Source organism: Giraffa tippelskirchi, chromosome 7, assembly GCF_054371585.1.
Source record: "Giraffa tippelskirchi isolate mGirTip1 chromosome 7, T2T-mGirTip1v1.2.pri, whole genome shotgun sequence".
In the NCBI taxonomy this organism is placed as follows: Eukaryota; Metazoa; Chordata; class Mammalia; order Artiodactyla; family Giraffidae; genus Giraffa; species Giraffa tippelskirchi.
This window is the reverse complement of record NC_137281.1, coordinates 94504603-94522406: the sequence shown is the minus strand read 5'-3', so window position 1 is coordinate 94522406 and position 17804 is coordinate 94504603. Positions and strand designations below refer to the sequence as shown.

The window sequence follows — 17804 nt, the reverse complement described above, 5'->3', positions numbered from 1 at the left end:
TTAATGAGGTGAAATATTTTGTCATTGGTCTGCTGTCCAAAAGGATTTTGGAGGTTTTCCCCCAGTTTTCTCCTTGTTTTCATGTCTCCTCTGATCTAATTCCAATAGAAATTTTCTAATTAGTGATGCTTACTTAGTAAAATATTCCTTTAAGTTTGAAATCTGGTAAAAGGTGCACTTTTCTCTCACTTTTTATTGAAGTTCTTATGATCTTTAAATATAGTTTTCAAATATCTAACAAAACCTTACTGAGTTATATGTTTTCTTTTCCCTTTTTTATGTTAAAACAAACAAAAATAAAGAATTCTTAATATGGTAAAGTACTTCCCAGCTTGCCAGTTTGTGTCAGAATGAAGATTAAATAATCACCACTTTGTTCTTTGCACTATTTGATTCTAGATAATTTAATGTAGATTAATACAGTCTTTCCTGTAAGCAGCATTCAAACCTTGATGTTTCTTTTCCTATATTTCATATTAATATATATTATTTAATATGGAAGAATTGACTTTTTCTGACCACTCCTACCATCACATATACCCCCAGCCCCTATTAATCATATTTGATTTTCATTTGAAAATAATGTAACACATCTGCTGGAATCATGGAAAAAAAGAGAAAGAAATGTAAATTCTGGGGAAAGTCAGACATGTTGATGACAGTCTGTAGCCTGATACAGTTGAAATAGGCAAAGGAAATTTCATGAAATAATAAACCACAAAAGAGTACTATATGAAGAACAGCAATGGAACTATAGAGGTGGAGTACTATAGCATGATGCTAGAGACTAATTTCCAGAGAAGCAGATTCCCTAACCTCAATCTTTATGTCAAATGGATGGACAAAATATAGTCAAATATTTTTTTTTTCTCTAAGCTGAATATCTCATATAGCTATTAAATTATTTTATTGCATCAAGCTACCTGTAAACATTCAATCAGCTGGATTCCAAGCTCTCCTATAGAAATGTGTTTCATTTTTGAAAATCATCAATAAACCATAGGACCTTTGAAGAGGATATAGACATGAGATACTGAAGATCACTTCATAACAGAACTGACTAGAGAGAACAGCATGTGGAAAAAAAAAGTGTTAGTCACTCAGTCGTGTCTGACTCTTTGCAACCCCGTGAACTGTGGCCCGCCAGGCTCCTCTTCCATTCCTCTGTCCATGGAATTCTCCAGGCAAGAATACTGGAGTGGGTAGCCATTCGCTTCTCCAGGGGATCTTCCTGACCCAGGGATTGAGCCCAGGTATCCTGCAGGCAGATTCTTTATCATCTGAGCCACCAAGGGAGAGTAATTACAAAGGTGTTGCTGCCAGGTGATGTGGGTTTAAAACCTTCCTCTACTGTTTATTATACATTGTCTTTGGATAAGTTACCTAACCTATCTGTGCCGCAGTTTACTCAAATAAAAGAGATTATAAGTAGTTCTTACTTGATATAGCTGTTGTAGAATTTAGTAAGGTACTTTCTGTAAAGCAAGTATATCCCTAGATAAATAGCTCATCCCTGTCCCTCTTCAATATCTTTCCAGACCCATTGCTTGCTGTTTTGTCAACACTTGCTCAACTAAATCTTCAAAACCAGGCTACACATTCACTTCCTCCTTGAAGAGCTCTGCCATCAATCTTTTTAACTCCAATCTCTTCTACTCAACCTTACCTCAGGACTCCAGTAGTGATTTTACTACTGGGGAATTTGGGGGAATTTATTATTTTGACGTGATATCAGCACATTATCTGTCTGATTTCTATCTCTCCAATTAGAAAGCCAGCTCTTCTTATATATCTATGGGTTTTGCTCCATCTTATTTTCTTCTCTATACCACATAGATATATGGCAATATTAAAAATAATTTCTTTATTTCATTCATTTCTTTAATGAGGAAGGAAATATTACTTAAAAATGATTTTTACTTAATTTTTAAAAACTGCAGTGAATACGTGAAACAAAATTTAACCATTTTTAAGTGTAGAGTTCAGAAGCATTAAATACATTCACCTTGTTGTACAACTACTATTCAGATCTTTTTTGCCTAAAAACTGAAATTCTATACCCATAACAACTCCTTATTTCTCTCTTCTCCAAGTTCTTGGCTATCACCATTATACTTTCTATTTCTATGAGTTGGACTACTCTAGGTACCTCATATAAGTGGGATTATACAGTATTTGTCTTTTTGTGACTGGGTTATTTCACTTAGTATAACATCCTCAAGTTTCATTCATGCTGTAGATTATGTGAAAAGCTTCCATTTTTAAGGCTGAATATTCATCGATACGTGTACCATGAACTTTCAGACGTTCAAGCTGGTTTTAGAAAAGGCAGAGGAACCAGAGATCAAATTGCCAACATCTGCTGGATCATGAAAAAAGCAAAAGAGTTCTAGAAAAACATCTATTTCTGCTTTATTGACTATGCCAAAGCCTTTGACTGTGTGGATCACAATAAACTGTGGAAAATTCTGAAAGAAATGGGAATACCAGACCACCTGATCTGCCTCTTGAAAAACCTGTATGCAGGTCAGGAAACAACAGTTAGAACTGGACATGGAATAACAAATAGGAAAACGAATACGTCAAGGCTGTATTTTGTCACCCTGATTATTTAACTTATATGCAGAGTATATCATGAGAAACGCTGGGCTGGAGGAAGCACAAGCTGGAATCAAGATTGCCAGGAGAAATATCAATAACCTCAGATATGCAGATGACACCACCCTTATGGCAGAAATTGAAGAACTAAAGAGCCTCTTGATGAAAGTGAAAGAGGAGAGTGAAAAAGTTGGCTTAAAGCTCAACGTTCAGAAAACTAGGATCATGGCATCCGGTCCCATCACTTCATGGCAAATAGATGGGGAAACAGTGGCAACAGTGGCTGATTTTATTTTTTTGGGCTCCGAAATCACTGGAGATGGTGATTGCAGCCATGAAATTAAAAGACGCTTACTCCTTGGAAGGAAAGTTATGACCAACCTAGACAGCATATTAAAAAGCAGAGACATTACTCTGCCAACAAAGGTCCGTCTAGTCAAGGCTATGGTTTTTCCAGTGGTCATGTATGGATGTGAGAGTTGGACTAGAAAGAAAGCTGAGTGCTGAAGAATTGATGCTTTTGAATTGTGGTGTTGGAGAAGAATCTTGAGAGTCCCTTGGACAGCAAGGAGATCCAACAGGGAGGCCTGGCGTGCTGCAGTTCATGGGGTCGGAAAGAGTTGGACACGACTGAGCGACTGAACTGAACTGAATGTTCCACTGTGGGTGTATACTACATTTTGTTTACCCACCTTATCTGTTGATATACTTTTGGTTACTTCCACCTTTTGGCTATTGTGAATAACACTGCTAAGAACATAGGTATGCACATATCTCTTTAAGACTCAGCTTTCTGTTCTTTTGGATATATACTTGGAAGTAATTAATTTCATAAATAGTTATTGAATACCAGATACTGTGCTAGGTCCTGGTTGGTGGGGAGGGCATACAAAGATCAACAGGACATGGTCTGTACCCTTCAGAAGCTCATTCACATGATATCAACTCTTGTTGTATTAACAGTAATAAAAGGTATATGAGTCCTAAAAAGGGAGGAAAGGCTTCATCTAAGAGGTAATCTTTGGGTTGATTCTCAGGTCAAAAGTAAAAATTTACTAGGCAGAGGATAAAGGAAAGGCATTCTAAGGAAAAGAAACAACAGGTACAAAAATACAAGCTGTGGAACAGCAGACTGTGTTAAGGAAATCTTGAAGTTGCTATGACTGGAACATAGGCCGTGTGGTTGAAGAACTAAGTTGGGGAAAGGGACTAAAGAACTAAGTTGAGGCCAAATTTAAGTCTGATTGTGAAGGACACTAGATGACAAAGTAAGAGCTCAAAATTTATCTTCTAGGCAAAGGAGCTCCAATTTGTTAGGAAAGAACACTGATTTAAATTGCTTCTGGGAAGATCAAGAATAGTATGAGGATGCTTCTAGGGATAGTGGATAAGAGGCCATTGAAATAGCGCAGGCAGGAGATAATAAGGTCCATCCTTCTGTTTGGTTATTTTTGGTAAAAGTGACTACTGAAAAGGGTTTGGAAGCAGAAAACCAAAGACTGAATCCTTGCTTTTCACTTACTAGTTGTCACTTAGACTTCTCTGAGTTTTCAGATCCTACCTTTAAAATATGAACAATAATACCTGGGGATTTATGAGGATCAAGGAAAGGGATGCATATGAATGTACTGTGTAAGCTGCCAACATTCTGTGCAAGTGTAAAGTAATATCAGTATTATAATTCTGTATTCATCAAGTGATAATTTATTCAAAACAATGCATTAAGTATATTTTCCAACTAACAAGGTATCCTATTTTCAGTAATAACACAAGGTTGAATAAATCAAATCTCATTAAATAGAAGTCCATTTTTTCTAGTCTCTTGATTTAAAGTAAGTGATGTAAAATAGTGTGGAAGAAAATAAAATGGAGCTGACTAATCATTTCTGATCTAGTTGAATTCATTTTTGCCCATTTTTTTGTCTAAGTATGCGACCCTTTTACTCTCAGTGAAGACTGCAAATTTTAGACATGTATATAACCCCCAAAAGTTCTTGTTTAACTTCGCAGTTTTCTTAGCCATACCCACACAAAGATAGAAATACAGAACATTTGTCAAGATGATTTGATATTGTACAGATGGGCATTATATAAATGCAGATACTGTTGGGATATTTAAAGTACCATCAATGCAAAGGAGGACATTTTAGATTCAAACTGACCTAGACTCTAGACACAATGATGATAATAGGAGTTAGCAAGACTGTCCATTTATTCCATGCATTAACAGCTGAGTTGGACATTTCCCAGCTACACCATGAGAGGAAGGCATGGCAGCCCTTGAAGGTTTTTTTCTCCCTTGAGAAGAGATATAAACAATATAGCAATTTTTTAAAAAATCTAGCATAAATTTGCTAATTTGACTTGGAAAAGTAAAAATGGGATTTTGACTACCTTCCCTCTCATACATGAGGAGTCAGGAGAATAATCGTTAGAATGATTTGGAGGGAAATTTTTAACTAAGCAAGAGTCACATGTCAATCAGAAAGTAACAGGTTGTTTACATTGATTGAGTCATGTGTCAATATTTTTGGCACCTATAGTTTGAGCAAGACAGTAGTCCGCGATATACAGGGTAAGTTGCTTAGCATTTCAAATATGCCTTCAATTTAGGAGAGTAAGAGGTAATGAAGTTCAAAAGGTGGCCTGCTGTACCCCATATTCAAAGATGTATGTAAGTGTGCCCTTAAGAGTCGACCATTAGAATTCTGCATGGATTTCTTTTACTGATGCTATCCCTGGTTTAGTAGAGATGCTACCTACTATGCCATCAACTCCACATCAAAATTTTTTCTGCTGCTTCAGTTTCTTTTGCTGTAACAACATCATTTTTTTCCAAATACTTTAAGCTGATTATTAATTTTTACTCCAAAATATTTATAATGCACACCCTATTATTTCTAGTATGTATCCGAGTCAGAATTATAGGAACATTTTAATGTGTTATCTTCATAAGTATTTGCATATTTCTGATTGTTTTCTCTCTTGATGTATTTACCTATATATGAGGACATATTTCCTTCCTGTCTGTCCACCAGCCCCACTGGCCACGTCAAGTTGATTCCTACAGTTAGAGGAAACTAACAACAGCAATGTAAATACCCTTCTCTACCAAAGGACACTATTTGGTTGAATGAATCCCAGTAGAATGATTAAGATAGTTTTTCCAAAGTTACAAATGAATAATTAAGTGAGACTTTTACAAGCTGATAGAGGCTGGTCAAACTCAAGCAAAATCTAGAGCTCAGGAATAGCCTTCCAGGAAAGGAGTGATAAGTAAAAAACTGCATATAGTAACTGCTACTTCAAGTCTGCAGGACAATCTTCAACAACAACATGCTCCTAAGATATACCAAGTGAATGAATGAATGATGTGACCCCAGGTGTGTAGAAGTCAGTTAGTAGAGAAAACAAACAAATGTGTTTTCCTTACACCATTCCACACTTCTGACAGTTTCAGCTTCCTTAGTTTCATTATTATTTCTCATAGCACATAAAAGCACCTGGCTACTATGCAGAAAAAGAGAGCGCGAGCCTTTGTGGGTATATTTTTCTTTGTGTTAAGAGGCCATATATTCATCATAACAATATTTCCCTATAGCCACCCATTTCTTAAACACAGAGGAGAAGAGCATAGATTGTGGTGCCAGAATCAAAATAAGATGTGTGGTCACCTGCAAGGAGGAGGCTGCCTTCCAGGTAGGCATGGGAATATATTATTTTGTCATTTATTTCTTCTCTGCCTCCGACCCCATTTGAGCCTCCCTTTGAGAGAACAGCCCTTTCCATGTGTGCAGTTGTGCTGGGAGTTGGTGTCCACTGCTTTCTCCAAGAGCCAAGGAATCCAGACCATCCCCTTCCTGCCTCAGCACAGTCAAGGAGACATACCTGATTCAGGCTCAGCAGATCTGATACCCTTTTCTGGGAGGTGAATTTAAAGGAATACATTGAGAAATGCCAGCCCATTCCTGCTTCAGAATCTTTGCCTCAGTTCTCAGTTTCCAGTCCTCCAGAATTCCCTCTCTTCTTTTCTGCTTTTCCAACTGATCCTCCAGGTCCCTACTGATTTGGTAGCCCCCAGAGCTTTCTAGATAATCAGAAAATTCCCTTTGGGCTCAATATAAACAGTCATTTCTGATGCTTACGGACATGAACCCTGACTAGTACAGGTATAAATAACAGACATGAATCTTGCTTGGAGTGATATTGGGGAACTCAATAAGTTTCTTGTTCTAAGTATAGCATGAACTCAACCTAGGGAAATTCTCTCTGGCACTAGAGCCATTAGATCTGACAATCAGGAAACAAGCATTAAGGGTCATGGACACAACACGGCAGGAACTACTAAAATGAAAGGCAGATTCCACTGTTAATCCAGAGGCTAGAATGACCTGCTGTGATCCTCTCACTGGGATCGGATAGAATCATAGATGACTTTCAAACTTCAGGCTGTGTAAGAGTCACTTTGGAAGCTTGCTTAAAAAATGCAGTCCCAATTGTCCTTTCAGAAATACTAATCTAAAATTTCTATTGGGAAATTGGGAAAATTTGAAGGAAAGGAGAAACAAGTATTGCCTATGAAAGGATTCAATTACTTAGGAAATGTAGCAAATCAACATATGTTATATCCAAAGTGTACTTAGCCTGCTAGGATTCGATTTTGTTGACTTAGGAAAAGAAACAAAATGAATAGATAGAAAAACTATAAACAGTGTAAGCAATTCTGCCTTCCCTCTCTAGAAAAGTACAAATGTCATTGGCCAGGCTTGGCATTACTGTGCCTCTCAATGTGACCATTTCACCAACTGCAAGTGATTCTAATGTCTATAGATGTGGACATTTTCAAAAATAAGGTCCCCAAACATGCATCAGTTATTTTATCAGGTACTCAACAAAACAAGGAGCAATCTGCCCCAAGCTTTCAGAAAAGAATGCCACATTGGATTTACCAAGAGACCTTCTTAAGAATTTTCAGGATTATTTTGCTAACAGTGTTCCCGAGTAAGATGAAAGTGTTAGTAGCTCAGTTACGTCTGACTTTGTGTTCCCATGGACTATAGCCTGCCAGGCTCCTTTGTCCATGGAATTCTCCAGGCAAGAATACTGGAGTGGGTTGCCATTCCCTGCTCTTATTAAGCCCAGCATTGACAGAGGCAATACAGTGTAAAGCGGGGGTTAAATGCCTTTATTTTGGAGCCAGATTGAGTGAGTTCAAATTCTTGCTCTAGCATTTATTAACTGTGTGACTTTGGGCAAGTTGCTTACCCCTCCATGCTCAGCTTCCTCACCTGTAAAATAATAGTTTCTCTTTCACAAGGAGGGACTCTGGGTTACAGAGTACAAAACCAACCACACATAAATCTTGGCATAGATAAAGGATAGAATCCCTTCCTCACTTTTCTCCACTTCCCAAGGCCAGAGTTCTGCAATAGTGCACTGGACTAAGGTTGTTTCATTGAAATTCAAGCCAAGTGAAAGCAAGGCAAATACTGGAAAAACAGCTGCCCTGGTTTCACTTGGCAACCACTGTGGCTATAAGCAAAGCCACAGTTGCAAGATTCCAAGTGTAGGCTGAAAAAAGTCAGTCAAGTCTTTTAGATACTGAATTATCACAGTAAAAATAATGAAGTTGGGTTAAAACTGGAAGCCTTCCCTGACCACCATCCGAGGCTGGGTCCCCTAGTCATATACTCTCAAGGGATCCTCTAATTCTCCATGGTAAGACTTATCACAATTTTATTTAAATAATATTTAGTGTCTATCACTCCTTCGTCTCTGATATCACTGAAGCCCAATGCCCCAGAATATAAACTCCATGGGGACCCTTCCACTCCTATTCACCAATATTTAACATAGTGCTTTGAGTAATTCAGGCATTTGATAAATATTTACTGAATAAATGAATGTGTGAATGACAATCATATACATGTATTTTAGATAATCTCTATTTTTAAAGCGTGGACTATGAGTAAGGAAGGGGACCAATATCCATTTCCATATTGTCAGTTTTAAAGTCAGCCATATGCTCCACCATACTGTGTTCACCCATTCATCTGAACTCAGTAACACTTCTTGAGCACTACCATGTGCTACATTGCTCAGGATACAGAGATGTTCTCGATGAGTTCACCCTTCTCTATATCTCCTTTTCCCACCAAATGCACAGGAAGGGGAACATCATATTATTCTTTTATTAAACAAGCATTTTTTGAGTGATTGTTATATGCTCTGTTAAGTATCTCTAGTTCTGTATTTCATTTGGTGCCTTCTTTCTGGTGGTCAGGGAAGGTTTGCAGTTTTAACCCAAGTCATGATTCTTACTGTGATGATTTGGTATCTAAAAGGTATAGACAAGAACCTGTACTCTCTTCATTATGCATTGTATGACTTTGCCAGTGAACAGTTATTCATTTGCTGTTTAAGTATAAATGAGTCTCCTGGGTGAGCCACCTAAGTCTGAGGCAATGATATGTTCTTGTCTACAGACCAGATAACACTGCTGTTAGAGACCTCAAAATCTCACTTACTCAAATGTATTTCTTACTGTCCCAAGTTCTTTGTAAGTTCAATGTCTCTCCAGAGCAGTTCTCTTCCAAGTACCAGTGATCTGATCATTTCCACCTTGTGGCTCTGCTATCTCAGCATTTAGCCTGCAAGGTTGCCATGTCAGGGGAGTAGAGACAATGAAGAATCCACATTGCTCCTCTATTCTTTAGTCTAGAGAGACATTCTATCTAGAGTTCATTGATCAGAAAGAGTAACATGTCCCTACCTAACAGTAATGGATCCAGGAAGGAGAGGTGAAACGGATATGGTTAATTGCTAAAAATTTCTACCACATTGTTGTATTATACTCTTATCAGAAGCAGTCTCAATCTGTGGAGTAAATTCTGAGATAATAAAAGACTACTAAACTAGATGTTAGGGAGTATCTTCCATTCCACTAATTTTTAATAAAGGAGGCTGAGGCTTAAAGATAATTAATGATTTCAGAACTATTTAGCAGAAATACCAGAACTGGGGATTAGGTGCCCAGAATCCCTATCCAGCATATTTTTCCCACTACACAATGATCCTCTCACAACACAGCCCACATGGCATTCTATGTGGCCTCCTCATCAGTAGGAGGCTGCAGAATCAGATAAAAGCAGAGCCTTCACAGTTCAACCAGAGCCAACTGTCTCATGTCAGCTGAGTAAATGGATTACAGCCATCTATCCATTCAGTAGAAATTCCATTTCCTTAGACCTTCCATTTTCAGTGCAGGATGTTATTTTCAATGAGAAATTCAGTAGGCAGGAACTAAATTTGTTAAGCCCTGAGGCCTGGATTTTAAATTTTTATTAAGTATGTATGTTGCCCTTGCACATTAAGCACAGATAGTTAAATTCTGGTTTGGAAAATTTGCTGGCATTTACTGGGCATATATGAACTGGGTTGTATCTTGTATTAAATAGCACAGTGAGCTTGATTTTTAGGTTATTCTTCTCTATTTATAATTTTTACTGGCATTGAAAATAGATTTAAAGTGGGCAGTTTACTTTCCATAATAGCAGAAAATACATTTGGTAGAGGGGAAAGTTTTAAAGAGAATATATTCAAAGGTAAGCTACCTGATCTAGGGTTTAGTTCATAAGTGGCCAAACTGTACAGAATGTCTGTCTCTCTTCTTTCCCCACCATCTCTTGTTTTCAAATATCTATACCAAACATGCTTCTCTACTCTAAGGCCCTTCTCACCCTGACATCAGAAGTGAAAAAGAAAGGGATGTTGGCAAACATCTTCTAAGCAGGAGATGGAAAGTCACGGTCCTTCAGACAGATGTCAACCAAACCCCAAAGTGCCCACCTGACACATGCATGTTCTCTGATGTGCTTACAAAGTCCTTTTAGGACCACAGTAACCAGAAGCACATCTTCAGGCCACTTCAAGTTCCAGTCAACAGCCATTTCTGGACATTTCCTAAGAAATGTATTTCTGTCCTTGAGAATTCCTTCAGCACAGTCTCTCCCACTCTACCTAGCAGCCTGGACAGTTCTGACATCACTCCATTTTCTAAGTCACCCTCACATTAACACACACACACACACACACACACACACACACACACACACACACACACAAGGAAAGAAAAAGAAAGAGAGAAAGGAAAAAGAAAATTACATTTAAAACAGGATTAGGTCTCATTTTCTTCATCCCTTTCATAAAGTCTGCTCCTTTACTTAGTGCCATCTAGTTGTGCATGGAGATCAGTGACTTTTTCAGATTCATTGCCAATGATCAGTCTGCAAATTGGCTGGCAAGCAGGGCCAAGAGACCAGGCACATGCCCCCCTGACACATGCGTGCCCTCTGATGAATGTATATTTTCCCTACCCTTCTCTGTAACCCAGTTAGCTTCTTGAATTGACATGACTCTCCCAGTCCAAGTTGAGGCCCAAAGTGGGCATTCTATCGTGCAATTCAACATGGTCCTGCTTAGCAACTGGGCAGCTCATGATACAGTTTCATCACAGTGTTCTATGAATTATCGGGAGTAGAACAGGTAAGGTTTGTCAAAGCCCATAGGAGCACAGCATTTTTCTGTGAGACACCACATGTATCCTTGATACCTTACCTATCACCAGATACTAAATTATAAGACCTTGGTCAAGTCACTGAACTTCCCTGGGTTTCATCCCTGTGAACTATAGAGTGGAGACCTTAGTGTACTTGTTCTTTCTCACATGATATGTACAGATAAAAATGAGACATAGTCATAAAATACTTTGAAAGTTATTAAAAAAAAAACATGATAATTACAAGCTCATGTGTTGCTCATGGGGGTATTAAAAGGTGTGTGTGTGTGTGTGTGTTAGTTGCTCAGTTGTGTCTGACTCTTTGTGACCCCATGGACTAGCCCACCAGGGTCCTCTGTCTGTGGTATTCCCCAGGCAAGAATACTAGAGTGGGTTGCCGTGTCCTCCTCCAGGGGATCTTCCCCACCCAGGGATCGAACCAATGTCTCTTGTATCTTCTGCATTGGTAGGCGGGTTCTTTACCACTGAGCCACCTGGGAAGCTCGTATTAAAAGGTATAACTACTGAAAACTATTAATAACTTGGAGTATTACTGCTCTCATTGGAATTATATCTGACTGACTGTGACAGAATGTCTAAAACAACAGAGGCTTATACCAGAAATAAGTTCATATTTCTCCAATTAAGTCTCAAGGAATAAAGCCTGTTGCTAGGAAGGCAGCTCCAGGAAGTTATGCAGGTTCCTCCTTGTTCTAGCTTCCCTACAGCCCTTATGCTCTTAGTCCAAAATGACCCCTAGACCTTTTGTCAACATATCTGTAATTCTGATACCAGAAACAAGGAAGGGAACAGAACCAAAGAAAAGTCAATGGATATATGACAGCTATCTCTTTAAGTAATATACAGAAAACTGCCATACATTTTTACTTACATATCATTGGCCAAAATTTAAATAGTCATACTTAGCAGCAAGGGAGGGTAGGAAATGTTTCCTCCAGACATCCATATGTCCAACTGAAAATTAAGGAAGAATAAATTTTAAAGTTGACAACTAGCAGTTTTTGTTCCACCAAATGAAATTGAACCTGATAATAAGTAGCTTATGATCCAACAAGTCCGTATCTGGGTGCGTGCCCTAGAGAAGCTCTTTCATATGGCAACAGTGACAAATGGACAGAAATTTTCATGTGACACTGCTTGCCATCCTAAGAATGCTCTGTGCTTCACCTGTTCACCCCCTACCCTTCTCCTGAAGCCCTGGCAATGCAACCACTGTACAATCTATTTCAGATGAGACGGGGCAGGGACTTGTACCTACAGCAAGGTACAATTAACTAATTTTTTCCCTTTTGTACTATATTAAAAACTTATGTTTCCATTGTTAGAGGTACTTCCCTTTGGCAATCCTGTGCCACCCCTTCCCCCTTTAGAAAGGGGGGGCATTCAGGGAGACAATGCCTTTACAGTTAATTTTCACTAGGAGAACATAAGTTTGTGGAGCAACTTCAATAGATATTATTAAAGAAAACTCTTTTGCTTATTTCAACTAAGGATTATTGAGATATATAATAATCATTTATTGACATAAAGGCCTATACCTACAGAAACAAATTGCTTTCTTTTAAAGTCTTGACAATCAACCATTCTCTGATTAAATTCTAAATTAAAAACCTTTCCACTGATTACTATCTTGCTTATAAATATCTGTTTCCAAATGCCATGGGACTAGGTTCTTGGTACTGGGTACAGTATTTCTTCTAATAGACTCCTATATGTACAAAAAGTGTTCATGCAAGTTTGAAGATTCCATTACAGATTCCCAGAGAGGATTTATTTTCCTTCTATTTTGTCCTGACTTCAGACACAGTAACTAGAGTTCTCAAAGGAATTTCTATTGCCATGCTAAAATCTGAAATGGCAAAATTTAAGTTTTTTTATTGCTCAGTGACTTAGCATGAGGGTTTTCTAGGTGGTGCTCTGGTAAAAGAATCCACCTGCCAACACAGGAGATGCAAGCAATATAGGTTCAATCCCTGGGTTTAGAAGATCCCCTGGATAAGGAAATGCCAACCCACTCCAGTATTCTTGCCTGGGAAATGCCATAGACAAAGGAGCCTGACGGGCTACAGTCCATGGGGTCACAAAATGTTGGACACAACTTAGCGACTGAGCACATACAACTTAGCATAAGATATTTTCAAAGGAGAAATAAGCTAGGTGTTACTTTTTAAAAGGAAAGAAGACAGTGAAAAAGTAAATATTGCTTAGTTCCAATTCTTAAGGGCATAGTTTCCAGTGGCTTTCAAAATGCCTCATCTGTATGTTATTTGAATGTCCAAATTTGATACCCCTTGTATCTCAGTCGGTAAAGAACCTGCCTGCAATGCAGGAGACCTGGGTTCGATTCCTGGGTTGGGAAGATCCCCTGGAGAAGGAAATGGCAACCCACTCCAGTATTCTTGCCTGGAAAATCCCATGGACACAGGAGCCTGGAAGGTTACAATCTATGGGGTCACAAGAGTCGGACACAACTGAGCAACTAAGCACGTAGGTGGATTCAACACCCTCTGTGACTTGCTTAGAGAATCTTCAGAGTATCCTACAAACTAAAACTATTTTCTTCACTGATGTCTCTGTACAAATAACCTCTACCAGTTATTTTCTTCCTCTGTGCCTTACAAGAATTCTCCTACTCCCTGCTGCCTTTTATACAAAGACTTTTATTATGAATACATAATAGCCTCAAGTGGAAAAAATTCAAATACTCATCAGCTGGTAAATGAATGAACAAATTGTGGACCATACATACAATGTTGTTGCTTTGTAAGCAACAAAGTTGATAATGTAGTAGTCATGTGTAGATATGAGAGTTGGACCATAAAATAGGGTGAATGCCAGATAATTGATGCCTTAGAATTGTGGTGCTGGAGAAAACTCTTGAGAGTCCTCTGGACAGCAAGGAGATAAAACCAGTCAATCCTAAAGGAAATCAACCCTGAATATTCATTGGAAGGACTGATGCTGAAGCTAAGTTTCAACACTTTGGCCATGTGACGCGAAGAGCCGACTCATTAGAAAAGACCCTGATGCTGGGAACGATTGAAAGCAAGAGGAGAAGGGGATGAGAGCGGATGGGTGGATGGCATCAGTGACTCAATGCACATGAATTTGAGCAAACTCCAGGAGATGGGGAAAGACAGGAAAGCCTGGCATGCTGCATTCCAAAGGGTCGCAAAGAGTCAGACAGGACTGAGCAACTGAACAACAAAATACATTATACTGGGGCAAATGATATTAGATTATTAATAGTTTATTATTTTTGTCACTGAGTAGTAAAGGAGATCAGTCCTAGGTGTTCATTGGAAGGACTGATGTTGAAGCTGAAACTCCAATACTTTGGCTACCTCATGTGAAGAGTTGACTCATTGGAAAAGACCTTAATGCTGGGTAGGATTGGGGGCACGAGGAGAAGGGGACGACAGAGGATGAGATAGTTGGATGGCATCACCGACTCGATAGACATGGGTTTGGGTAAACTCCGGGAGTTGGTGATGGACAGGGAGGCCTGGCGTGCTGCAATTCATGGGGTCGCAAAGAGTCGGACACGACTGAGTGACTGAACTGAGTATTCCATTGTATGTATGGTCCACAATGTGTTCATTCATTTACCAGCTGACGAGTATTTGAATTTTTTCCACTTGAGGCTATTATGTATTCATAATAAAAGACTTTGTATGAAAGTATACTTTCATTTCTCTTAGATAAGTATCCAGAAGTGAGACTGCTGGATCATATGGTAAATGCATCTTTAACCTTATAGGAAATGGCCAAACTGTTTTGTTTTTTTTTTTACCATTGTACATTACTCCCAGCAAAGTATGAGAATTCCAGTTGCTCCACATCCTCAAGGCCAGTGACTTTTAGAGGAGGATAAAAAGAATAACCGAAGGAGATAGAGGGATTGGTACAATATAAAACCCTTGTCAGGAGCTCCCTGTGTTGGAAGATGCCTCCCAATGACTGTCCCTCTCTCTTGCCTACCTCAGTCACTTCTACCTGCAGATGCTCAGAAAAAGGTATTGTTCTAGGAGGAGCTATATCCATCTCCCTGGATGAGACAAAGGTCTGCCTTCAATTATGAAAGTTGTTTTGTAGCCTATCTACCTGCTTCCTTTCTCCTGCCTTTTCAGATTCTTCAGTCTTCCTAATCCTTTTGCCTTCATGTGAGGCCTTTTACTTCCTTTGATCTTAGTTAGTTGTGCCCTCCTGGTTGTCACCTGCCCAGTGGGCCTGCTTTACCTTCCCTTTTCACTGATGCTGGGACTTGGGCTCCTTATACATGAATCTACTTTGCTCAGCCTGGTGGCTTTACTCTTTAACTCTTTTTGCACGCTAGCCTAAGCTAATTTTGTCACATCTCTTTTACATTTTTGGAACATAACTATAGCCACTAAATGTAATTATAGCCATAGCCTCTTCATTAACAGCGCGTTTCTGACCCAAGTCTCCCAAACGTGTTGACATTTGTTAAACAGTTACTAGTAAGCAGGCACAGAACAGTTTGAATAGTCTGTTTCATAAGTTCAATGAAACCCTAATTCTCTGTGTTTTAAGTGTGTTTGCCACACCTTGTGTGAGAGATTTGCTAGAGGTAGATGGGTCAGTATTCTAAGGGCAGGATTTTATGGCCCTAATAACCTACGTTAGCACCAATAGCTAGATAAAGGATAAAGCTGCAGGACCATCCTTGAGCATACAGGATACAAAGGGCCATCTAGGTTCTTAATTCCTATTTTATGGAAGTATCAGGAGTATCTCTAAAACATTCCACCCTTTCCACATACCAAGATGCTACTAATTTCACCAATGGAACTTACTTCAGCAATCTATTATACTAATTAACGAACCACAAATTTAACCAATGAAAAGTCACCTCTATGTTTCATTTTGGCATCTGGTGTTAATCAAATATAAATAAAACCAAAGAACCTTATAAACATTCTAGAGTGTGGACTTTAAGATATCATCTGATCATGCCTAAAAATTGAATTTCTGATTAGGACAGTGCATAGCATATGACTGAAACTAAACAGTACTGATATGCATCACACATGTTACTTGTTTTTTGTTTTATTTTTTCAGAAGAATTTTACAGTAAATTATAGATATCATAACAACTCTTAAATCCTGCCTTTGACATAACTTTTGTTGAGTACTCACTACATGCCAGGCAGTCTGTTAGGTGCTTTAAAATTGCATTTATACTTCTCATCTAGAAAATTATAATATCTCAATGAGGTAAGTATCATTGTATGCCCATTTCACAAATAAGAACTCTAATTTACCCAAAGTCATTTGAAATGATAGAGCTCTAGCTCAAATCTACCTACCCCTAAAGTGATATTTCAGCTATCTTTCAGTTTAAGCAATATAAACACATGTTAGTATCTACTTAAAGATGTAACTAATTCACTACTTATTCAAATTTCTTATACTTTTGGTTAATGAATACCTACCTTGGAGAATGTGATGAAAGCACTTGCCTCTCTCCCCATCGAATGGATATCATGGCTAATTTTGTCAATAACTTCAGGAAATTTGTGAAAACTTCCGCTTTCCTGCCTATGACCACAAGAATCTCAGATTAAGAGTCCCTGCAATAAAACATATTGTTTCTTTACTTTAGGATTGTAATCTATACTATTTGCTCTGGTCCCTCTGTTTGCACTTCTGAATGTGTTACTTGTTTCTAAGATACAGAAGCTACATACCCTTTCTGTAATGGTGCTTACTATTTCTTTGAATTAAAATGCTTCTAAAGAGAGGCAGTCTGCTTGCAGATATTAGCAGCAGAGACCCCCTCCTGGTGACTACATTTTGTATCTATATTCACAGGGTATAGTTTTCCCTGAATTCATATCTCAGAAACTACTTAATGAGTACAAGGTCACTGTGGAAATAGGCTCTTTAATCCAAAGGCTATATGCCTGCCCATTCAGAGATCAACTGTCTGCTGCCTGACAGGTTACTTGAGAGAATGGTCCATGAAACAGCAACACTTTCATCACCTGAGCACAACAGCATATCTGTATTTTTCTGTTGCCTTCCATGTTCTTCATTGCTTCTGACATTATATGAATTTTCCCAAGCTTGGCCTGCTGCCAGGGTCTCATGTGACTGAGGGCCCTTCTTTAAAAAGAATGAACAAACAACTTATTAGCATAATTTAAACATTAATTATGAAAACAGTCCCCCAAATGCCATGAAAACAAACCAATGAACAATTACTGAGCAAACTATCTTACTGCTCAGGCTCAGACAAACAATAGGATGATTAGCAAAAATGCATTACTAGTCTCAGTTATATTTCACACAATATTTGACAATCCATAGGGCCTACTCCTTTTGCCCATAAATAAGATACACAATTTAATAGTTGTCTTTTATCTTCACATCATGGTGAATCTCAGAGAACATCATTTAACCTCTTCAATTCATCTTTCAACCACTGTATACATACAGATAAGAATGAGAAGAAATCTAAAATTCTTGATTTTATTCTACCTATATGTACTTTTGTGTTTCCTCTAATAGAGTGAAAAATACATATTCAAATATAGAAAAATTGCTATTGTCATACTTTAAGAAAGATTCTGAAGTTTATTAAAATGCAATAAGCTACAGAATT

General features: G+C 38.4%; 1 long non-coding RNA gene across 5 annotated transcripts in view; it reads right to left on the bottom strand.

Annotated features, from left to right (window-relative positions):
- Positions 1 to 17804, bottom strand: part of LOC145512748 (uncharacterized) — a 630718-nt gene that overhangs the window by 190011 nt on the left and 422903 nt on the right. For 3 of the 5 annotated variants that reach the window (XR_014058753.1, XR_014058750.1, XR_014058749.1), the window contains 2 exons: positions 17185 to 17305; positions 16633 to 16770 (listed from right to left, as the gene is read on the bottom strand). The exons of 1 other annotated variant lie outside the window; for it this stretch is intronic. This is a non-coding gene — a long non-coding RNA (uncharacterized LOC145512748). Of the gene's footprint in view, positions 1 to 11989; positions 12131 to 16632; positions 16771 to 17184; positions 17306 to 17804 lie in introns of those variants that run through there. One more of the 5 variants, XR_014058757.1, reaches the window with a different exon arrangement.